Source organism: Schistocerca nitens, chromosome 2 (genome assembly GCF_023898315.1).
Source record: "Schistocerca nitens isolate TAMUIC-IGC-003100 chromosome 2, iqSchNite1.1, whole genome shotgun sequence".
Lineage (NCBI taxonomy): Eukaryota > Metazoa > Arthropoda > Insecta > Orthoptera > Acrididae > Schistocerca > Schistocerca nitens.
The window spans coordinates 415,654,733-415,679,869 of record NC_064615.1 but is presented as its reverse complement, the minus strand read 5'-3'; the positions used below and the strand labels follow the sequence as shown (position 1 = coordinate 415,679,869).

The 25,137-nt window shown below is 38.8% G+C and overlaps 1 protein-coding gene across 17 annotated transcripts in view; it reads right to left on the bottom strand.

The window, feature by feature from the left end:
- The window catches only part of LOC126236282 (transmembrane protein 94), a 538,855-nt gene that overhangs the window by 481,226 nt on the left and 32,492 nt on the right, over positions 1–25,137 (bottom strand). Inside the window, exon 1 of one of the 17 annotated variants that reach the window (XM_049945450.1) lies at positions 7,772–7,790. The exons of the other annotated variants lie outside the window; for them this stretch is intronic. The gene's annotated coding sequence lies outside the window, so the exon portion shown is untranslated. Of the gene's footprint in view, positions 1–7,771; positions 7,791–25,137 lie in introns of those variants that run through there. 17 annotated transcript variants of the gene reach the window in all.

The following is a 25,137-nucleotide window of genomic DNA, read 5'->3' as shown; positions in this document are numbered from 1 at the left end:
CAGGTGCACTTGTTTGCCGTCTGGCCTCAGTGGCCAGGACAGTCATCATGTGTGTGTACAAGTTGTGCTTGTGTGAATTTGTGTGCCTAGTCTAATTTACAAAAAGGCCTTTTGATCAAAAGCTCAGCACATACAGTAGCCTCTCTGTTGTGTCTGTCTGCAGCTCAACATCTCCTCTATACGATGAGCACCAATCTTTCCCTTTCATAACACTGACATTATTCCATCCTGGATTTTCCATTGTTTGATTTAATTTACTTTTGCATAGGAATGTTCTCCTCAGTGATTTCATGCCAATTACCAAAATCCAAACTGTGTAGGAATTCAAATATCATCACTTCAAACATAACATATGATTCATTATATCTCCATACTCTTATAAAAATTGCATCTGGTCATATTTTCTATGTTTCTTTTTCTTTTTTGGTGTCAAAATCTTCATTGTTGTGGGGGGCAAAAAAAAAAAAAAAAAAAAAAAGGGAGAGGGAGAGAGAGAGAGAGAGAGAGAGAAAACACCCCAATAGGAAAACCTTGTTCAAAGTACACACAGATGGATAGAGCAAGACAAAATCAAGTCATAAAGCAGAATTTTTCCTTCTTTTCTGAAGGGAGTTAGCATTTATGTATTTGGATAGCACACTACAAATTCCACTTGCTCCTTTCTTCTCTTTCCTTTCATGATACACAAAGCAACAGACCTAAGTAAATAGGTGATGTCTTGAAAGTGAAATTTTGGCAAAAGAAGATTCTGCATGAAGTCAAATATGAAACCATAAATGTCATTATGTTCTAAGCACAATTCAGTTGAATGCTTTAGTTTTCCACAAAACTTCTTTGCTTGTCTTTTGTGAAACAACCATGTGGCATTATTGGCCGGAAAACCACACTTGGGTTTGTTTGTCCACCTGGTGCACATCTCTGTATTTGATTCCACTTTGGCAACTTGCCAGTAGGTGATACTGAAATGAAATAATGAGGACAACACAAACTCAGTTCGCCAGCAAAGAAAATCTCTGACCCCCTCCTGGAATCAAAGCCGAGACACCGTGATGTAGATGCACTAACGTTAACCACTAGACCACGAGCTGTGGGCGTTCCTCCTTTTGTGAACCAGCTACTTTACTCAAAAAGTCTGAGAATGAAAGTTCTTCGCATTTGGTAAGGATTTCTTCACATTTCATGTAGGTATCAGCTTGAGTTCAACAATGCTGAGATTGAAGATTTCGTTAAAATAATGGAGGTAAAATTCAAATTTCACCTTTGAGTTCAGGTACAAAGAAACACTGAATGATTTTTATGTACATCTAATCTGTCACAAAATAATTTAGCAGTAAAGGAGACCACTCACTGAAGAACTGTTGAGTCGTTGACAGGCGTCCACAAAAAGGAAAATAAACTTGATAGCTTTCGGAATAAATTCTTTGTCAAACTAGAGCCACTTGAGCAGTGCTATTCCTCTTGCTTGTGTGCCATAGCTCTCCCACCTGTCTGCAAAATCCCCCCGCCCAAATACAGTGAATAGTGAATAGTGTTTTATTCGTCTCATAACATACAATTTCTAATCATGCGATTAGTGTACAGGAGACACGTCAAAAAAAAATGGATAACACAACTTAGGCCTAATTGGTACAAAGAATTTTAACATTAATATAAACTTTTATTTTTCTTCCCTCCCTTTTGTGAAGGACAGCTACATTTACACACAAGACTATATGTAAATGTAGCAGCATTTGACAAGTATATCATGTAGCTTTGTTTTCAGTTTCTCTAGGTTCATACTCAGAACATTCTTTCCTTTTAGCTTGTTATGAATTTTCATTGCCATATACTGAGGAGACTGCGCTTATAGGTTTAAGCGATGAGTGGGAAGCATAAAATTGTCTTTGTTTCTCGTGTTATACGTGTGATTGAAACAGTTTTTCTCAAATAACTCTAAATTGCTGTGTAGAAAGATGATAATATTATAGGTGTATAAGGAGGGAATTGTTAATAACTGTTGTTTTTCAAACAGTGGGCGACATGATGTCCTTGGATGAGCAGTACACATGTTCCTTATTATTCTTTTCTGTAACTTTAGTATGCGCAATATATTGCACATGGCAATGCAGTAGCACTGAATATCACTTCATTTCATATTTTTCAACAACACGTCACAAACAAAATAAACCTTCAGCATTTTTTAATTAGTTTTGGTGCACTGATGACATAATTTTTATCTAGTACAAATTGTCAGCATATGGACAGACGCAGATTTTCACACTCTGGTTGCCCATAGTTCATGATTTATTCAGTTTCATAATAAAAAATAGCGTTTTGCACACATACAGTATGTTGATCAAAATATTTTGTCATGTTTGCATCCACATTATGGAGATGTGGAAACTCTTCTCGAGGAAAACCACACACATCAACCACATAGATCTCCCGGACAGTTCTAACGTAAAAGAATTTTTCTTTTGCGCGGGAATTACAATGCAGATCAATCAGTTCCATCTGCAGATGCACAGGAGCGCTTCCGTCTGAAACACTAAACACACTCGACAACGGCTCCAGGAAAGGTGTAAGACTAGCAGTGCCCTCAAAATGTTTACAAACTATCCTTGTAATCAATGGCCACAAGGAATTCTGCAACCTTCCATTTTCAATAACACCTGTGTGAGCTTAGGGATATGCACGGTGTTTTTTTTTTTTTTTTTTTTTTTTTTGTCCTATCCACAATGCGATTTTCTTTTGAAGTGGATCCCCACCAAATGAGAAATAAGTTGCTGCTCACATTGTAGCGTCTTACTATGGGCAGTGTGCAGTCACATCCACTTAAAATGCAAGATCTGCAATACATTCCGAACGTTCTAATTTTTGTTCCTGCCCTCCTTTTTCCTTCATAGATTCAACAAAGGTGTGTTTTAAATCAAAAACTCATTCCATGAATGCCCCTTGAATTAACCAATGTACTTCGCAGTAGAGTCTCCATACTCTTACATTCAGTCCCAACGAAAACTGTTACAACTGACAGTAGAATAATGCATGCAATTTTAAACAACTTACTTTTCTTTCCATCACTTTCATCACATTGTCCATGCCTGCAAATTTAGCACAAAGTACTTCTTGATGTACAGAACAATGAAACCCATCTATTGTACATTTTAATTTTTTTCTGTTTCATTGTCAACTAAATCCTTAAATTCTTAGTGTGTGGTGTTTTAATGTTGTTCCATAGCAAACATGATATCCATCAGTTACGCAAATGTGTATCTATTATGTGATAGCTAGAATTATTATCCTTCTTTTCTGTGATTCCCATTCATTTTTAAATGCTTGTGACAACAGATCACTAGACTACCTCTTTTTGCACTAACAGCCACTGGAAGTGCGAACTACGTTTATATCACAAACAAACAGTGAATTGTAAACAGGGTCAATAAAACGATTCTGCCAAACTGAAGAAAGTTGTGCCAATCAGAAAGGTAAATGAAATGTCATATTGTACTAAGTACTTCCAAGGAGGACTAAGGAAAGATGAGACAGGTACGCCCAGGCCTGCACATCGTGCTCGCTTGTTGTTTGGCACCCCATGTCTGACACTGATATAGGGTTCCAGGTGTGTGTGTGTGTGTGGAGGGGAGGGGGGGGGGGGGGTGCGCACGTGCGCGCATGCATGCATGCACACTCTAGTTTGACAAAGGATTTATTCCGAAACCTAACCTAGTAAGTTTTCTTTCTCTCTTGTGTGGACTTGTAGACACCTCAACACTTCTGCTATTCAGTGAGTTGTCTCCCGTAGTCATACATTATTTAAATTCTACCATTACTGCAACAATGCCACTTCTTCAATTTTCACATACTCAAGCTTTTATCTTTGAAGATATGGTAACATTTTGTCTATATTGTTAAATGTCTAGTAGCTTCTTTGGTGCAGTTTCAACACTACTTTCATGGGAACTTATTATTATATACCTTCACACACAGTATATTCTCAACTAAGCAACACACTACTTGAATGCTGTTGCGTCGTCCGTCAACTCTAACACTCCTGCGTGCTGTGGCACTGTCAACCAAATAAAGCAGAAGCCACACAAATTGCTGAGCTACATCTATTATGGCGTAATTTCTACACACTTTGTGTGCTATCCCAGGAAAATCCACTACCATCATAAAACATATTATAAAAAACATATATTTAAAAACCCACATCCTTTCATCTTTCCCTCTCCTTCCCTCTTTCCTGACGAAGCAACCATTGTTTGCGAAAGCTTGAATTTTGTGTGTATGTATGTGATTGTTTGTGTATCTATCGACCTGCCAGCGCTTTCGTATGGTAAGTCACATCATCTTTGTTTTTAGATATATTATAAAATATTCTATACTTACTTAGTTTCTGTAATCACTGAGTCATTTTCATGGCAGACTAATCAGTGATTGCTCTATCAATAAGCACATAAAAATTCACTTTAAAAAACCTTTGCTTGTAACAAGAAATAAACTGACACTTTCTGGTAGTAGTGGTCACTGCAATGAACACACAAGTAGTGGTGTTTGTCTCGTCTCATTCCATCTACACGCTGCTAACAGAATAACTACAAGCATTTTTTTTTTTTTTTTTTTCCCCTTCAAAACCCAGGCTCAAAGTTTCTATGCCATCATAGGTAATCTTTTGCTACCAATAAATCTCAACCACAGTATTGACCACTTTCAATAGTCAAAAACTTCACATTTTGTAAAATACAGCCTACCAACACAAGGAAACAAAAGTTCATTCCTGATCTCTCCCTCAAACTTTCAACTATACAGAACTACTGAAATAGGCAGACAAGTACAATGCTTAATCAAAGAAACACTTGCTATCAAGGCCAAAGGGGTCACTTTATGACTTGAATTTATCTGGGCTCTCTGCCACTGCTACTAAAATTATGCATGATGAATTGTTTCATGTTTTACGTCCTTTACATTTCAAAACTCAGTGTCTAGCCATACAAAGAAGGTCAATTCAGCCAAGACAAACATCTAGGAGTGCCTATTCTAGCCTCAAAACAAATCCAATGCCTTGTTCCACAAAGAAACTAATAAGTATAGTTCCACTACCATAATCAATACAAGACCTAAACAAAACCATTATCTGCTAGTTATGTTTTTAAAATGATGATTACATCTAATTTGGTTTACGGCAATAGTTTTCATACAGGGGATGGACAAAAACATGAAAACCAAAAACACAACACATTACCATGCCAAATGTGGTATAGGAAATCCATTGGCACTCAAAGCAGCATACATCTATGAATGAATATATACAGATCCTGTATACTTTTCAAGGGAATCTTGTACCATTCTCCCTGCAAAATAATGTCAAGTTCAGGTAACAATGATGGACGTACATGGTGACCACACGCCCTTCTCTCCAAAGTAGACCACAAAAGCTCAATAACATTAAGACTGTGGTGGTTAGGGGAAATGTGACAATTCATCCTCGTGCTCACATCATCATCCTGGACAATGCTAGCTGCATGAACGGGGGGACCTGTCGTCTTGGAACACAGCATCACCATTGGGGAACAAACAATGTGCCATGAGATGAACCTGATCAGCCAAAAATGCATCACCACTGGGGAACAAACAATGTACCATGGGATGAAGCTGATCAGCCAAAATGGTCACATAATCCTTGGCAGTAACCACAGGGCCCATGGAATACAATGATGTGGATGTCCAAATCATCATCAAATCCCTTGGATGTATACTTCGCCCAAAGTTGCGAGTAGTGTGAAACAAGACCCACACGACCAAAAGACTTTCTTCCATTGCTACACAGTCCAAGTTTTATGGCCTCAGCATCATATTTTCCTGTTACAGGCATTGGTGTTTGGAATTCCAGCTCGCCCTGCTCGTCGAACTCCCACAGTGTTGTCTTGTTACTGACAGTGTTTGTGAGTGCAGCATTCATTCTACACTGGCTTTTGAAGCTGTCCTCCTCTAATTTTTCGTCACAATCCTCTTCAATGACCATCTGTCATGATCACTCAACACACACTTATGTCTGTGTAGTGACTTTGGGGATGATATTTTCCCACTTTCCTGATACAGTGCCTCTTGAAACATTAAACACTTTGGCTTGTTGGATATGAAAGTAACAACCCTAAGAGCACCTACACTTTGCCCGTATTCAAATTCGCTATCTCCAATACAATGCACTCACTATCACACACGACACTATTATGATCACAACTGGTACTTGCAACATATTGAAGACACTGTAAAGGTGCCATTCATCGTCAAACACAACAGCACAACGTGCACACTCGGCTCGCATTTGGATTTATATTCAAGTAAGCATTTCTCGTGGTGTTTCCATATTTTCATCCAACTCTTTTTATAATATTGAACAGCAGCTCACAGGTGGAATTAATCTGTTGTTTCAGGATGAGAGAGAGAGAAAGATGTTCATGTGATGAGAACAGGATACAACTTTTACTTGTTGAAAATAATGTTTCTAAAAACTGACATATAGTGACACTGACTTGCACATCTGTATGATCATGTGGCATTAATGGTCAGGAGGCTCCATCGGGATAAGTTTGGCCACGGGTTGCAAGTCTTATTTCAGGTGATGCCACATTTGGTGACATGCACATCGGTGATGATGAATAATGATGAGGACAACACAACACCCAGTCCCCGAATGGAGAAAGTCTCCAACCCAGCCACGAATCGAACCCAGGCCCACTGCGTGGTATGCAAGCACTTTACCACTCAGCTAAGCAGGCAGACTGTCACCACAAAAATGCAAGGCAAGTGATTAAAAGACCATAGTTTCCCAAACACATAAAGACAACAAGAGATTCTGTAGTACTGCTGCATATGCATTACACTGGTTTCCAGATTCATAGTTCAATTTCTAGGCTTCACACCAGCTCAAACACTTTTAAAACCATTTTTAAAAAAAGCTTACAGAAAATAAATTTGTATGCACACAACTCAAAAGTTTTAAGAACAATAGGATCTTCGTCTATTATTGAACTTCCAAGAAAGGCATGAAAGTAGTATCCAAAATGACCTACATTTGCAATATTCAATTCCATGTGACTATTAGAAGTTTGTTATAATCTTCACTTAATACAATCATTGACAACTACTCAATTAAATGAAAACAAATTCACGTTTTTATGCGGGCAGTACATCGTGGCAGTCAGCCACGACCGTAAACAAACAAGAACTTAGACTGCCCAAGTGGAGAGGAGTGGTGCAGTGGAATAAGCCTCGCCTCCCTCTGGAAGGACTGCCATCCTATGTCCACATTCTTTGCTTCCATGAAAGCAGAACTGATATAATAGTCACTGGGCTCACTGATTCCTTTTGGTGTGGTGAGAGTCACATTCCAATCCTTTTATGCACCAGGACTGGTCTTCACTCATTTAAAAAAACAATCCTAACACAAAGTAACTAAGAGTACACAAAGCATTTGGTAGTGTCTGCAGTGCAATTGTTTGCTAGGGTGGCAGCGGTAATTCAGGCACAACCTCTACCGTTACCCTAAGCAACCGTAATTAAAAACACTTCCCACCTAAAAGTGCCATGATTAGTGTCAGCATAATACTTTCAAGGTAAGACTGAGTTAGAATCATTGGCTTGAATAAGAGTATACGGTGATCTCTCTCCTTACATGGCATTTAATTGGTTCAATGAAGCCTCTCAAACATGATAAACTCAGCAGATTAAAACTGTGTACCGGACCGAAATCTGAATTTGAGATCTTTGTCTTTTGTGGGCACATGCTTACCAAGTGAGTTATCCAAGCATGATTCAACACATCCTCACAGCTCTACTTCCACCAGTTACTCATCTCCTACATTCCATACTTCTTAGGAGTTCTCCTGCAAAACCTGCAGGACCAGCACTCCTGGAAGAAAGGATTAGCCACAGCCTAGGGGATGTTTGCAGAATGAATTTTCACTCTGCAGCAGAAAATGCATTGACCTGGCAGATTAAAACTATGTACTGTACTAGGACTCAGTCCCAGTGTCAAGTCTGGTCTTGCACACAGTTTTAATCTAATAGGAAGTTTCTTATCAGTGCACAGTCTGCTGAAGAGTGAAAATCCATTCTGGAAACATTGTCCCGGCTGTGGCTAAGGCATGGCTCCACAATACCCTTTCTTCCAGGAGTACTAGTCCTTCAAGTTTCGTAGGGAACTTCTGTGAAAGTGTGGAAGGTAGGAGATGAGGAACTGGCAGAAGTAGAGCTGTGAGGACAGGTTGTGAATTGTGCTTGGGTACCTCAGTTGGTGAACACTTGCCCGTGAAAGGCAAAGATACCGAGTTCAAGTCTCGGTCCAGCACACAGTTTTAATCTGTCAGGAAGTTTCATATCAGTGCACACACTGCTGCAGGGTGAAAATTCATTCATGAAAGTCAGCAGTCATGTACCGGGACTTCCATAATGATGTTCATCCAATAAAAGAGAATAGAGATGACAGTATGGACAAAGTATGAGCTTTCAGCTCCTCTATGCTGCAAAAAAAGTGGACATATCACTACATTCACAACTGTATGTGATAGGACAATAGCTACAGACTTGTATGATAGAATATGCCTTCCAATTTTGAAGCAGCCTAAAGCAGAATATGCTCTCCAATCTTCGAGCAGCCTAAAGCAAGAGTGTGATTTCTCTCAGTCATGTTATGAGTTTGCACACAGGTGGTATTCTAGAGAAATCCTAATTACAAATACCTGCCTAATTCTTGCTCTTCTAAAAATTGTTGCTTGGTCACTATTTGGGGTATGTGCCTAAAAACCCTACTGAGCAGCCATTCTAAGTAGGTCTACTATGGGGCGATCACAATGTGTTTTGAGAGGATTCATTCATGAAGACACTTTGAGAATGAGTGCTCCAAAAGTTGTAAAGGTGATTCAAAGAAGAATGAACATTACAGAAAAATCAAAAGGGGGCTTGCAATGTATTCTTTTCCACTATACAGGTAGATTTCAACTTGCCAGATGTGGGGTGGGACACATTTGTTATTAAAACATGTGGTGTGGACAAATATTCGTCAAATATTGCAGTAAATGTTTTAACTGAAAATTACATTCAGAAATGAGTACAGACCCAGCTTCCTTGGGTAACTTCTTCACTCTCCTAATGATGAAAACACCTGAACTTTTTAAGTCAGCTAGTGTCAAGAAGGGAACCTATCAGTGCATAGCTGTTATATTTATTTATTGGTCTTGTGAATCTGTATAGCTTCAGTGACTAGCATTGTTACAAGAGATGTTAAAGAAGGTAAGAAAATATTTCTTCTATAGAAATTTCAGATTACCTCCACTGAAATTAAACATTCATCCCTGTCACTAAAGTTATGAAACCTCAAAGGATAAAATTCGATTGTAATGTATAAAACACATACATCTTCAATAGCCATATTAGGAATTTGATACAAAAACAGAGAGGGATTTGAACAAAATCTCAACAAATGAAAAAAACATAACAACAGTAATAAAACAAATTTTCAAGAAACTCTAAAACTAGAATTTTATCTTTCATGAGGAAAAAATCTAAGAAATTTTGGTCTTACATAAAGGCAGTAAATAGATCAGTTGCTATAAAGTTTACTCTAGATAAAACTGACAATGAGATGAAGGAAGACCCAAATACTGAACTCCATCTTTCAAACTTGTATCAGTGAAGAGATCATAATATGGATCTTCTATACAGTCATCACAATAATGTTCAAAAAACATACATGATAACATAATAAAAACGCAACTGAAAACATATAAAAGAAGAATGAAAACTATAACCAAACGAAAACCTGTACGGGTCTATAGACTATGCAAAGGAAGATCAGTATATCACTGGTCAGTGGAACATTGATGCACTTCAAATAACTGGAAAAGATGCAGACATTTTTCGTTTTTCAAGACAGGGCTTTGGACAGTATGCTATATTGTTGACATAAATTTGTTTTCAACACACGGAAAACATTTTATGCCTGTGTCCTACGACCTTTTTAGATACTGAAAATCTCTTTGTAGGTATCAACATTGATTCCATAGACGACAATTTTGTAAAACACAGGTCACTCTCTATCTGCATATCCAAGACAAAAAGAAGACATTGTATAGTGCCATCTTTATTGATACTGTGTTTATTGACTTCCAAAAGGCATTCTTATATAGTACTGCACTGTCACACCGTGAAGAAAAAGCAAACTTGCAGAATATTAGACCAACTTCATTACCAGAGTGAAAACTTCTTGGGACATATAATTCAGCACATATTATGTAAAGGGGAGAATGATTATATGTAATAATAGCTCTGGGAGAACTTCAAAGTGATTTTGTAAGTCAATTACTATTCATATTACACATTAATGGAGTCTGGAAGATAATGGAGGCTCCACAAATTAGTTTTCAGATGATGCTGTCGTATACAGAGAAGTCACAATTCCAGCAGACTGCATTAATATGGAGAAAGAGCTACAGATGACTGGAAGTTGAGTCTCAATAGGAACACATGCAACATAATGTAGTTAAATAAATGGAATGATATTACTGTCTGATTGAACTATTGGTTATCAGTCACTGGAAATAATCACAACCATTAGAAATGTATAACTGTGTGTCCCATTTGATTTAATGTGGAATGACCATGTGAAACTTACTGTGAAAGATAAATGCTAGACAGATTATTTGAAAGAATCCTAAATGTAACTGACCCCATAGTTTACAAAACCCTTGTTTGACAGTCTTCGAGTAATTGCTCTTTAGCAGGTAGGATCAATGAAGCCGATAGAACAGAGTCAAGGACAGGCAACATGTTTTCTCATGGGTACATTTAGCAAGCACAATAGCGTATGGAGAGGCTCAGGAATTCCAGTGGCAGGCACAGCAAATCATGTTGTATATTGTGGAGTAATCTTTCAAGACAGTCTGTTAAAAGAAGTTATGCAATAAATTATTTTCTTCCACAAATATTCCACTAGATGACCATGATGGTAAAATAAGAATAACCTGAACTCATATGGAGTCTTACCTACAGTTTTCTCGCACACACCATTCACATATAGCACAAAAATGTGTGGAAAACGTGGTACACATACACACTGTTGTGCATCATGATGCGGTTCGTGTAGTACAGACATAGATGTATACGCAACATGAACATTTTGATATGTTTAGTATTTTATCCATCTTCAGCAACTGTATTTGTATATAATGAAATAATAAGCAACTGGTTGCTTGTTATTTCATTATATTTTGATATGTGAATGTAGGTTTCAGGAAAGCAAAAAATTTGCATTTTTTTAACTGCAATGTCTATCTTCATATATAATTCTTCTAAAAACTAATTAAATACATAAGCTAAAAAATTTTACTGAGTGTTTGCAAAGCACTATAATGTGAAAAGATCATTTACTTTCCTTTTTTTGTGAGAAAATCTATGAGTATGCTTATATTCAAGAGGACTTTAAAAAGTAAGTTACGCACATTGTGGGAGATCAAATAACTTTTACTAAATGCTGCACTACACACTGAAGTGACACTGATATGTGAAACTATTTTTCAACAGTCACAAATTCTCTGCAAACAACAGATGTCCTCTGTGACCAATGTTGATTGCCTTCCTTACTGATCTCTGTCATCCATGTCTGTGAAGCCTCAGTCAAATTATTGGCAACATTTCATTACCACTGAAGGTAACATTGCATTTGGTCCATACACTACCAGAATTTAATGATTTATCTGTGTGCAATATACACGTTTTGCCCACATGAACCACACTGTGCCATGTTTCCAGCTGCCACACCACTTCACTCAAATGAATCATACTTGTTCTGCAATCAAGTATCACATCTCATGTGTAGCCTAACCATCCATTAAATGAGGTTTTACATGACAACCAAAATCACAACAGGACTGCAGTTCCCTCTCACAAAGTGATTCCACAACAGCATAAGTTACCCATAACAATAGTGCAGTGACCAAAAAAAAAAAAAAAAAAAAAAAAAAGGGACAAACTATAAAGTTAAGTGTGCACTGAAATATCATTTAGTTTGAAGTTTACCTGACATAAACATCAACATATGTAACACTATAATACCACCATTGCCTTTTCACAACTCACAGAGGTTGACAAGTTTATAATATGGAATACAAGAAGAAAACCTGATAACATCAGAAAATTTGGACTTCCAACCTCTCCTCTCTCCTTTCCTGGAGATATGCATAGTTATGTAGGATGATTGCTTGCATTAATCTGTTTTTGAAAATCAGTAGAATACTGCTCAAAAAACTCAAATTTTAATGTTATTGTAACCAAATGGATTGTGTTTAAATTTATATGACATAATTGAAAAAATGTATTCTGCCTCTGAGGCATCCAGACTTCTCGGATTTAGCAAGTTACCTCCAGCAGTATGGATTCCGCAATAAAAATTGGATTCTTCAATGGCAGCAGCCCAGGAGGAGGAGCGAGAATAAGCCTGAAGCTGCATTTACACTTGTGCGCCTTGAACTTGAGTCATGTGCCTGTGCTAGCCCCACAAGCCCGTAGAGCCATGTGCGTAAATGCTTGCCTCTTTCTCACTATGTGTGCACAAGTGACTGCATTCACACCAAGAGAGAAAAGTGCACGCTACTCCAGTGATCAACCTGTACCTGAAGGTTACGTGCACCACTGCAGCTAGCCAGTAGGCAGTCAGTCGGTTTATCAGAGCCAGCCAGCTGTGCTAGCACTGTGCACCAGTAAGGCTGCAGCAGAAGCATATCCTGCAAAGGAAGGCTGACGACTACCAAACACTACTTGTAATGCTTACTGTGAGGAAACAAAAATTTTCTAAATTCTTAACATTTACAATGAGCAAGCCAAGAACATCCAAGTATGTAATAATATTATGAGAAGGAAAGAAGCTACTCACACTGTAGTTTCAGTTGCCTGAGACTGCAGTTGTGTGTGTGAGTTGTGTGTGTGTGTGTGTGTGTGTGTGTGTGTGTGTGTGTGTATTGTTGATGAAGGCCAATGGCCGAAAGCTTTAAGTGGAAGAGCCTTTTTGTTGAGCCTACCTGCGACTCAGCACCTCCGCTATATGGTGAGTATTTATTTATTTATTTATTTACATGTCACGTTCCGTAGGACCAAATTGAGGAGCAAATCTTGAAGGTCATGGAATGTGTCAGTACATGAACTTACAACATAAAAGTAATAACAGATAAAAATAAATTTTCATGAACCTGAAAAAAAGTCAGTCCATAAGTTTAAGTAAACACTAGCAGCAATACAATGAGAATCAGCTTAATTTTTCAAGGAAATCCTCGACAGAATAGGAGTGATCCATGAGGAAACTCTTCAGTTTCGATTTGAAAGCGCGGTCATTACTGCTAAGATTTTTTAATTCGAGTGGCAGCTTATTGAAAATGGATGCAGCAGTATACTGCACACCTTTTTGCACAAGAGTTAAGGAAGTCCGATCCAAATGGAGGTTTGATTTCTGCCGAGTATTAACCGAGTGAAAGCTGCTTATTCTTGGAAATAAACTAATATTGGTAACAAGAAACGACAATAAGGAATATACATATTGAGAGGCCAATGTCAAAATACCCAGACTCGTGAACAGAGGTCTACAAGAGGTTCGTGAACTCACACCACTTATTGCCCGAACCGCCCATTTCTGAGCCAAAAATATCCTTCTAGAATGGGAAGAGTTACCCCAAACATAATACCATACGACATAAGTGAATGAAAATAAGCAAAGTAGACTAATTTACGTGTCGAAGTATCACTCACTTTCCGATAGCATTCGAATAGTGAAAATGGCAGTATTAAGTCTTTGAACAAGATCCTGAACGTGGGCTTTCAACGACAGCTTACTATCTATCTGAACACCTAGGAATTTGAACTGTTCAGTTTCACTAATCATATGGCCGTTCTGTGAGATTAAAAAGTCAGGTTTTGTTGAACTGTGAGTTAGAAACTGTAAAAACTGAGTCTTACTGTGATTTAATGTTAGTTTATTCTCTACAACGCATGAACTGAGGTCATGTACTTCACTACTTGAAACCGAGTCAATGTTGCACACAACATCCTTTACTACCAAGCTAGTGTCATCAGCAAACAGAAATATTTTAGAGTTACCCATAATACTAGAGGGCATATCATTTATATATAAGGAACAGCAGCGGCCCCAACACTGATCCGTGGGGCACCCCCCATTTGACAGTACCCCACTCAGATCCCACATCACAGCCGTTATCAACATTGTGAATAATGACCTTTTGCTGCCTGTTGCTAAAGTAAGAGGTGAACCAATTGTGAGCTACTCCCCTTATTCCGTAATGGTCCAACTTCTGGAGAAATATTGTGAGAGCAACACAGTCAAGTGCCTTTGTTAAATCGAAAAATACGCCAAGCATTTGAAACTTTTTGTTTAGGCCATCTCACAGAGAAAAGAGAATATAGAATTTTCAGTTGTCAAACGACTTCTAAAGCCGAACTGTACATCTGATAGCAAATCATGTGATATAATATGATCAATTAACCTTACATACACAGCCTTTTCGATAACTTTTGCAAACACTGATGGCATATAAATAGGTCTAAAATTATCTACATTATCCCTTTCTCCCTTTTTATAAAGCAGCTTTACTACTGAGTACTTTAATCGCTCAGGAAACTGACCATTCCTAAAGGAAAAATTACAAATATGGCTAAATACAGGGCTAACATGTGCAGCACAGTACTTTAATATTCTACTAGACACTCCATAACAACCATAAGAGTCCTTAGTTTTCAGTAATTTAATTATTGACTCAATCTCCCTCTTGTCTGTATCACAGAGGAGTATTTCAGACGTCAATCTCGGAAAGGCATTTGCTAAGAATTTTATATGATTTCCTGTAGAAACTAAATTTTTATTTAATTCACCAGCAATGCTCAGAAAATGGTTGTTAAATACTGTACATACATCTGATTTATTAGTAACAGAAATATTATTACTGCGAACTGACTTTATATCATCGACCTTGTGCTGCTGACCAGACACTTCCTTCACAACTGACCATATGGCTTTAATTTTATCCTGTGAATTAGCTATTCTATTTGCATACCACATATTTTTTGCCTTGCTAATAACATTTTTAAGCACCTTACAATACTGTTTGTAATGGGCTACTGTAGCTTCATTGTGACTACTTCTAACATTTTGATATAATTCCCGCTTTGTTCTGCATGATATCCTTATCCCACTAGTCAGCCAACCGGGCTGTCCATTACTGCTAGTATCCCGTTTAGAATGTTCTAATGGAAAGCAACTCTCAAAGAGCATGAGAAATGTGTTATGGAAAGCATTGTATTTATCATCTATATTATCGGCACTATAAACATCCTGCCACTCTTGTTCCTTGACAAGTTTTGAAAAGCTCTCTATTGCTGTTGGATTAACTTTCCTACGTAGTTTGTAATTAAATACGACATTGGTTTGAGTACAAAAACCTTTTAGTGTTAAAATTTGTGCATCATGGTTTGAAAGGCCATTCACCCTTTTACTAACAGAATGCCCATCTAGTAATGAAGAATGAATAAAAATATTGTCAATGACTGTGCTACTGTTCCCCTGCACCCTAGTTGGAAAAAAAACACAATTTGCATCAGATCATATGAATTTAGGAGATCTACCAACATCCTTTTTCTTGCACTATTATGTACAAAATTAATATTGAAGTCACCACATATAACTACTTTCTGGTACTTCCTACAAAGTGAATCAAGAACCCTCTCTAGCTTAAGCAAAAATGCTCTGAAGTCGGAGTTAGAGGACCTATAAACAACAGCAATTAGAAGTTTAGTTTCACTAAATTCAATTAATGCTGCACAACTTTCAAATATCTGTTCAGTGCAGTGTCGTGATACGTCAATGGACTCAAATGAAATACTGTTTTTTACGTACAGAGCCACACCCCCACCCGCAAGAACCTCCTTGAGAAACAGCAAGCTAATCTGTAGCCTGGTAAAGGAAGCCTCTGAATTATCAAATTATTTAAGTGGTGCTCTGATATACCAATAATTTCAGAGTTAACATCTATTAGCACTTCACTAACTTTATCTCTAATACCTCTTATATTTTGATGAAATATGCTAATTCCTTCTCTACTTGGAAACATTACATCCTCTGGAGGTGAGCCCTTAGAGGCCCTTCCTTTAAGCAGGTATACCTATCAGCTGACTTCAGTCTAAGAAAGGTGCAGCTCTAACACCAACTACTACAGGAATTTTTCCATGAGAGATACCACCACCACCACCCACTACACTGTCACCTATAAGCTTAGCCAGCCTCCCCTTCCCATACCTATTGAGGTGCAGGCCATGCCTAGTAGCAACTTTTCTTCTCGTAATATTGTTACATTCCATCCTGGACTTTCCATTATTTGATACATGCAAGAATGTGTAATTTATTTATCTCGCAAATTTGTTATAACACACTGAAGAGCCAAAGCAGTTGGTACACCTGCCTAATATCATGTAGGTCCCCAGCGAGCATGCCTAAGTGCTGCAACACAACATGGCATAGATGCGACTTATGTCTGAAGTATGGCTGGAGGGAATTGACACCATGAATCCTGTAGGGCTGTCGGTAAATCTGTAAGAATACAAGGGGTTGAAGATCTCTCCTGAACAGCATGTTGCTAGGCATCCAGATATGCTCAATAATGTTCACGTCTGGGCAATTTGGCGACCAGTGGAAGTGTTTAAACTCAGAAGAGTGTTCCTGGAGCCACTCTGTAGCAATTCTGGACGCGTGGGTGTTGCATTGTCCTGATGGAATTGTCCAAGTCCGTCAAAATGTGCAATGAACTTGAATGGATGCAGGTAATCAGACAGGACGCTTACATACATACGTGTCACCTGTCAAGAGTCATATGTAGACATATCAGGGTTCCGTATCACTCCAACTGCACATTCCCCACACCATTAAAGAGCCTCCACCAGCTTGAACAGTCACCTGCTGATATGCAGGGTCCATGGATTCATGGGGTTGTCTCCATACCCGTACATGTCCATCTGCTCTACACTTTAAACGAGACTCGTCCGACCAGGCAACATATTTCCAGTCATCAACAGTCCGATGAGGTGTTGACGGGTCCAGGCAGGGCATAAAGCTTTGTGTTGTGTAGTCATCAAGGGTACACGAGTGGACCTTCAGCTCCAAAAGCCCATATCGATGATGTTTTGATGACCCAGCATTGAAATCTGCAGCAACTTGCAGAAGGGTTGCACTTCTGTCGCGTTGAATAATTCTCTTCAGTTATTGTTGGTCCCATTCTTGAAGGACCTTTTTCTGGCCACAGCGATGTCGAAGATTGATGTTTTGTCAGATTCCTGATATGGTCGTATGGGAAAGTCCCCACTTCATCGCTACCTCAGAGATGCTGTGTCCCATTGCTCGTGCGCCAACTATAACACCACATTCAAACTCTCTTAAATCTTGGTAACCTGCCATTGTAGCAGCATTAACTGATCTAACAACTGTGCCAGACACTTGTTGTCTTATTTTAGCAGTGTCGACCGCAGCACTGTATTCTGCCTGTTTACACATCTCTGTGTTTGAATACGCCTGCCTATGCCAGTTTCTTTGGCACTTCAGAGTAATGATGAATTCTAAAAGCTAGAAAACTTTAAATTATGAAAAAAGTAGCTATCATCAAATCACTATGCCTTTAAAGTGCTTCAGATTATATTATGAATGTACATATTTTCTTCGCTTGGAAAGCTCATAGACAGAAGCATTACAAAGAGTCCAAAATGTCTAAACATTTTGTTGATGCTATGAAGAATTCAGTTCACTGGCTAAGCCAGAAAGGGTTGGGAGCTGAACTTTGTGAAGCATAGAGGAGAGCAGTTTCAGCAGTATATGGATCAGCAACATGCTGGGACTGGATGGCAGATAATGGAGAAATATTAGACATTAGATGTTGGGTTTCCAATTGCATTTGAAAAGTACTTAACAGATAGCATTTCTGCTAGTGACTGGACACATGCACTGAGTCTAAGGAGTCTTCTTCTTCTTTTTTTTTTCCTTTCTTTTTTTTCAGAAATATATTCTCCCAGGAAATAAGGTGATCACTGTCTGTGAACCTTTTATCCTCCAAGTCAGCAGGGTAAGGTCCTCATAATTTGCACACAGTGTGTCATCAGTTACACTGAGCTCGTATTTTGAACAATCCTGACAATTTGTAGCTGTGTTTTTCATCATTTCTTTTCCACGAATAAATCAGAAAACTTCCTCTAGTACATCAGACCATTGACAGCACAGGAAAATTCAAAATGATGACAAAGTTAGCAATAAAAATTTCAAATTCCTGCTACAAGGAAGAATTAGAATTTTGATGTTCCAATTCAAGGTATATACTGCACAGAGATCTAATAGCATCCCAGAATTTTGCCGGGATCTCGTGAAATGTTTATGACCAAGACAGGTACACACAAGGGGGGCACGTGGCTGCCCCCCCGCCTCCTCCTCCCATAATACAGAGTTTTTATTCACATTCATTAATTCTCTGGCATATATGGAGTTTTCTATGTCATCTATAAAATTTAGTTCTTATGGGAAGACATTTTTCAAACTGACTAACTCATTTATATAACAATATAAAAAACAGCAATTTTAGAGTCTTGAACCCCCCCCCCCTCCACACACACACACACACACACACACACACACAGTGTGGGAGCCTGAAAAATTTCAGTTGGTGCCTAACAATGACAACTTTGTTTACCTTTCTCTGGAAAATGTTAACACTTATTTTAGCTTAACGATTACAGTCAATAGTCCCAGAATATGGGAATGTGTGTTAATTTCTGAATATGCTCATGTGTGTGCATTTGGAATGGCATGTGTGAGGGTATTATTTTTTCAAATCATTTAATTAAGTGTTCAGGTTTGTTTTCTGTATACTTTCTTTCTAAAACCTTCAGAAAAGAGCAGATGGATACTGCTTAAGATTTAGAACTGAGATGGAATTTCCCATTCTGTTTAGGAACTTCAATAGCTAACAACAGATCCGCAGCAGCCAAACAACAGTGGAAGATACTATTTCAATAAGAAGCACAATATCAGTATTCTTTTATTTGCTCTTGTAAATGTAAACTATTTTTGAATCAAAGCAGCTCATAAAGGAAACAGGATGGCTTCAGCATATCAAGGGCCCCAGAATAATTTCTCTTCATCAACATATATTCATTAGAACTACAAACAAAAGCTTTTTGTTTAGTTCAGGTTTGCCCTGGTTGTTTCATGATTGTATTTGTGAGGAACTGTAGAGAGCTATTTTATTTCACACAGTCTTTATAATTCACAATACTCTTCACATTCGAAGTCTCTATCTTTAGACCACATGGTCAAGTTGTTAATGCAAAGGCAAATTAGAATGTGTGTGAGAAACTGAATCTTTTAACAGTGAGACATAGTAAAACAAAGCACCAGATGGAGAGAACCACAGACAATTGCATGACAGCTGCAGTTGGCTCCTCATCTGTGATGGGGAGACTACTACACCGTACACAGTGGCCTGTGCATGCAAATCAGAGTCCTGCATGACTTTGCTCAGGTGTTAGACATCCTTGCCTCTTTATGTAGAAGCTGCATGCACCTAGTGTCCACAGAAAGATGCAAAGGTGCAAATTCACCTTTATAGTTACAAGGACCATTTCACAAAACATAAAACTGCTTCAAGGATGTACAATTTCTCAACTGATCAATATGACACTAATTTCTTCTCTCTAACTACACTGCAAACATTTAGGGGATGTACAAAGGTATGCATCAGCATTATCCAGCTTTAATCTGTTGGCACAGTATGAATGTATGCAAATTGGTCCACATTCCTGCAAATAACTTTTGCAACCAGAATTCAAAACATTTATAATGATATAGTAAAGTGTAGTGGCAATAAATGACAACATCAACACTCAAGTAAAATACACTATTGTTTTTGTATGAAGTTTACTTAATTCAAGCATCCATAAACACTGTTATACAAGGTTTGTTCAACAAAATTTTTCTATGCTTAACTTTTACTTATTGTGTATTGTCTCCTTCAAAATAATCTCCTTCACAATTGAGACTCTGCTCGCAACACCATTTCCACTTCCAGAAGCAGTCTTGGTACGTGAAGTCTGGATCACGTGAAGCACCGTCTGTGACTTTTCTTTTATCTCATCTATCATTGCAAATCTTCATGCTTTTGACAGATGTTTTCAATGTTGGGAATAAAAAAAAGTTCGCAGGGGTCAGATCTGGGGAGTACAGAGGATGAGGCAGCATGGTGACTGTTTTTTTGTGCAAGAGTCACGCACCAACAGGGATGAAAAATCAGGTGCATTGTTGTGATGCAGGAGCCACAAACTGTCTCGCTACACTTCAGGCCATTTTATACTCACATTTTCTCACAGGCATCACAGATGTTGCCAAAACACTATCGATTAAAAGTTTGTCTCTGTGTCACCAAGTCATGATGAACCAATATTTCAAAGTCAAAGAAAACTATCAGCATGGCTTTGACATTTGACCTGACCTGAAGAGCAATTTTTGGTCTTCAAGAACCCTTCCTGACCCATCGCGAAGAATGAGCCTAAGTCTCAACCTCATAACTGTGGACACATGTCTCATCACCAGTTATGAGTCGCTTAAGGAGCATCTCATTTTCATTTGCGCAGGCCAAAAGCTCTTCACCGATTGTGAGGTGAAGGTCTTTCTGGTCACAGACAGTCTTCGACTGGCGCGCACAATTTCGTTGACGTTCCTGACATAAGCATTGTCGGTAGATGTTAAAGGGCATCCAGAATGTGGGTCACCTTTAACTTCCATCTTGTCATTTTAAACCTTATTAATCACTCATAACACCAAGTCCTGATTAAGCACTCATCACCATAGGCTTCTTGCATCATTTGACGTGTCTCTGTTAAAAGTTTTCTCGAGTTTCATGCAACATTTAATGCAGAAGCATTGCTCCTCTAACTCTGCAATCTCAAAATTCGCAAACTGTGCGACACAATGTTCTACTCAATACAGCACTGACCACTAACAGACGAACAACAATGAAACTTCCGGCAGTTACACATTAAACTATGTGTGTGCAGGGAATGCCAACCGAATTTCACTCCAATACACCATTGGCGCGAAATTACAAATGTTCTGGAATTTTATGAACAGACCTCGTATAACAACACCAATGCCTCCCTTAAATATACAGTGGTTGTATTGTGGAACCTGAGAAGAATAGGGGTAAATATCTAATAGACTACCAACACTGCTTAATTTGTACATACATCTTGACAATATCCGGCAAATGAAGAATTTTAACACACTGTTGTAAATAGTCTTCCTTATCTTTATTCATTTTTATTCCCTGACTTATAAGCTTTATGAACACTTGTACAAATTTGTTTTGCACCTCAGGTAATCATTTAATTTTAAGAGAGTGAATAAAGACCAGTTTCCCATAGTTAAACTCTCACTATTCAGTTTCTGCAACTCTGTCCTGTCTGGCTGCCATTGGAACACAATCAAAAACCCTCTCAATTAGTACTTTGTCCAGTACACTACCTCCATTAGAACTTTGTGCAGGACACCGATGGATAATTCTTGTGCTGTTAGCAATTGTTACTGTCAGAGTACAAAAGTAATTTCAGTCCCTTAAAGAATTCACTAAACATGTGCCGGAGGACTGTTAATGAAATAAAATTGACATTCTTTCATGAATTGTTATTACAGCTACAAACTACAATGGTAATAACAGACTTGCTAAGAATAACAACTGTCTTCTTCCATAATAAATGTCACATTTTAAAAAGCAATCATAACCATTTTCCAACTATCCAATGATACAATCTAATTTACGGGTAATGAGAACATACTCACATCTGTACATATAATCTGCAAATCATTGTGAAGTGCAGAGCAGAGATAACCTAGGATTGCTGCATGTTGATATCCCTACCCATTCCATTTGCATATACGGCACGAGAACAACAAATGCTTAAATATAAGGGACAATCAAAAAGTTTCGATTTGAGGGTGTTGCTGCAGCATGTATGTAATGCAGCTCAACTCCAATTTTGTATGAAAGTACAGACATGTAGGCAATGTACGTGTGGTAACTGCAGAAATATGAGTTATGGTGACATAATTACCAAATGCATCCAAACTTGACCAAAGTGCTGTTATTCTTTTCTTGGCTGCTAAAGGACAAACACCAGTAGACATACATCGGAGAATGAAGAATGTGTATGCAACAAAATGTCTGTCAAAAACCACTATTGTAGAACGGTGCGATAAGACCCGTGCTGATCGCAATTCGACACAATATGCTGGTCAATCTCAGAGACCAGCAGAACTGACGCCAACTCAAGTGGGAGAACTCAAGCACCCACCCTATAGTCCTGATCTCTTACCATGCAATTATCCATCTTCAGTCCCTTAAAAAAAGGCCATGAAAAGTCGACAGTTCCTATCGGATGAAGATGTCCAGCAGGCAGTTACAGACTTCTTCACGCAGCAGGACATGGTGCTTTACCAAACAGGTATCTTCAACCCAGTGCATCAGTGGGATGGATGTGTCAATGTTCATAGTGATTTTGCCATATAGTCATTCTAGTTCTGGACTGCATAGATACTTTCTGATCACCTCCTACACCTCTGCACGTGTTTTAATATTATCTAATCTCATCTTTGCAGTCGCAACAAGATACGATACGCAGGGGATGAAATATATTCCTAGCTTCTTATTCAATGCTGATTTGTGAACCTCATGTTGGGTTGTTTGGGGGAGGAGACCAGACAGCGAGGTCATCGGTCTCATTGGATTAGGGATGGATGGCGAAGGAAGTCGGCCATGCCCTTTCCAAGGAACCATCCTGGCCTTTTCCTGAAGCGATTTAGGGAAATCATGGAAAACCTAAATCAGGATGGTCGGATGTGGGATTGAACCATCGTCCTCCTGAATGCAAGTCCAGTGTGCTAGCCACTGCGCCACCTCGCTCAGTGAACCTCTATGTCTTTGCAAGATTATTAGTGTCCACCTCTAAGTATCCGCCAGTTCAAGTTTTCCAGCATTTCCATGATGATGAGAAAAATAAACCTGTAACAATTTATGTTGTCCTTTGCTGCATATGTTCAACATCCCTCATTAGTCCTATAAGTACATGGTTCAGCAGAATTATATCATGGGATGCAAAAGTGTTTTGTAAGCCATCTACGTAGAACAATTGCCTTTTCCCAGTAAACCACCAACAAACCAAAGTCTGTCACCTGTTTTTCTACGACTGAGCCTTATGTGATTATTTTCTTTTATATCATCACAAACAGTTACACCCAATGAGTGGTATGAGTTTACTGACTCCAACTGAGTCCCACTGATTTTTCACTAATAGGATACCACTTTCTGAGTTTTGTGACATGCACATTTCTGTACATTCAAAGGAAGGCGCCAGTCTTTGCATCACTTTGTTATCTTATCCAGATCTGCAAAGACATTAAAGAAAGGTATAGGCAACTGAATCATAAGTATATTAATATTGTCTCCTAACTCATTAATATAGACTACAAATAGAAAGGATCCCAATGCTTCATTGAAAAACATCTGAAGCCATTTCTACTTCTGCGAGGACTTCTCATCCAAGATAATATGCTGAATTCTCCCAGCCAAAAATTCCTCAATCATGTCACAAATTGCATCTGATATCCCATATGATGCCAACACGCTACCCAAGATTAGTGTATGATTTGGTTCTCAGAGACAAAAGACAAAGAGGAAGACTGAGACTCAGGTAGAAGGATATGGTGAAATCTCACATTGAGTGGAGAGGACATACCTGGGAGAGCATTGAAGAAAGAGAGAAGTTTGAGTCGTAACTGCTGGAAAAGTCTTGTTTGCCCACCTACTGAATACAATGGAAAGATGTGGAAGACGACGATGACCCCATATGATTGTACTTTCTTTAAAAAATGTTGGTGTGGTACTGAGTGAAATTCTGTTTAGAAGTTGAGAAATACACTACCTATCTGATTACCTTGATCCATGGCTTTCAGAATGTCACGTGAGAAAAGCCCAAGTTGGGTTTCACATAATTGATGTTTTTGGGATCTGAGGTGGGTAGCATCAATGTCATAATTCAGTTTGAGGTACCTCAATATGTTTGAGTTCAGAATATGTTCTCAAATTCTACAACACACAAGGATGATTGAAACTGGATAGTAGTTCTGTGAATCACCTCTGCTACCCTTCTTGTAGACAGGTGTGACTTGCACTTTCTTCCAACCACTGGGCACAGTTTTTGGTTCAAGCGATCTACTGTATTTCAGTGTTAAAATGGGGAGTTAAACTCAGCTGCAAATTCTGTGCAGAATCTGATAGGAACTCCATCAGACTGTGGAGTCTCATTTAATTTTAGGAAATCTAGCTGTTTCTCAAAGGACACTGACACTGATATCTGCATCAGTCATCATTGCAGTGGTGGGAGAATTAAACTGGGGCAGAATTTCAATATTTTTCTTTGTCAAAGAACATTTTAAAATGGAGTTCAGGATTTCTGCTTCTGCTTTCTAGATTCCAGTTCTGGTACCGAGCGCTGCAGGTTTCGAATCCGCACCAGATGGCGAGGACCTTGATTACCACCAGAAGTCTCTGCAGCCGTCGCGCCGTACGCTGTGGCTGCGCACGCTCCTGTCCTGCGTATAATGTGAGGGCACCACTGTAGAGCACGTGGTCCCAGCGACCAATAGCGACATACCCTATCATGTATTGAAGCGCCCGCCTCTCACTCAGTGAGGCAGTCTGATATTCACATGAGTCTCTCGATATTTCACATACAGACATCGTGTTTACTTTGCTTATTTCCGTGTACGAGTGGACTTTGTTGACTTCGTGAGGTTTTCGCTTGTGACCCCAATGCTTCTTGCATGTTGTTGTTCTTGGTGTCTTGCTCGGTCGTCTGTTGTTGTGCATGTCCATCCTTTCCCGTTCATCCATCTTGTTTGTTCGCAGGCCACTCCCGTTTGGTCCTGACGCACCGAAATGGTCGCGGTTACAACATCAACCATGAGCGCCTGGACAAGAACTCGGGACACCACTGACAGCCTTTACATACCATTAGAAT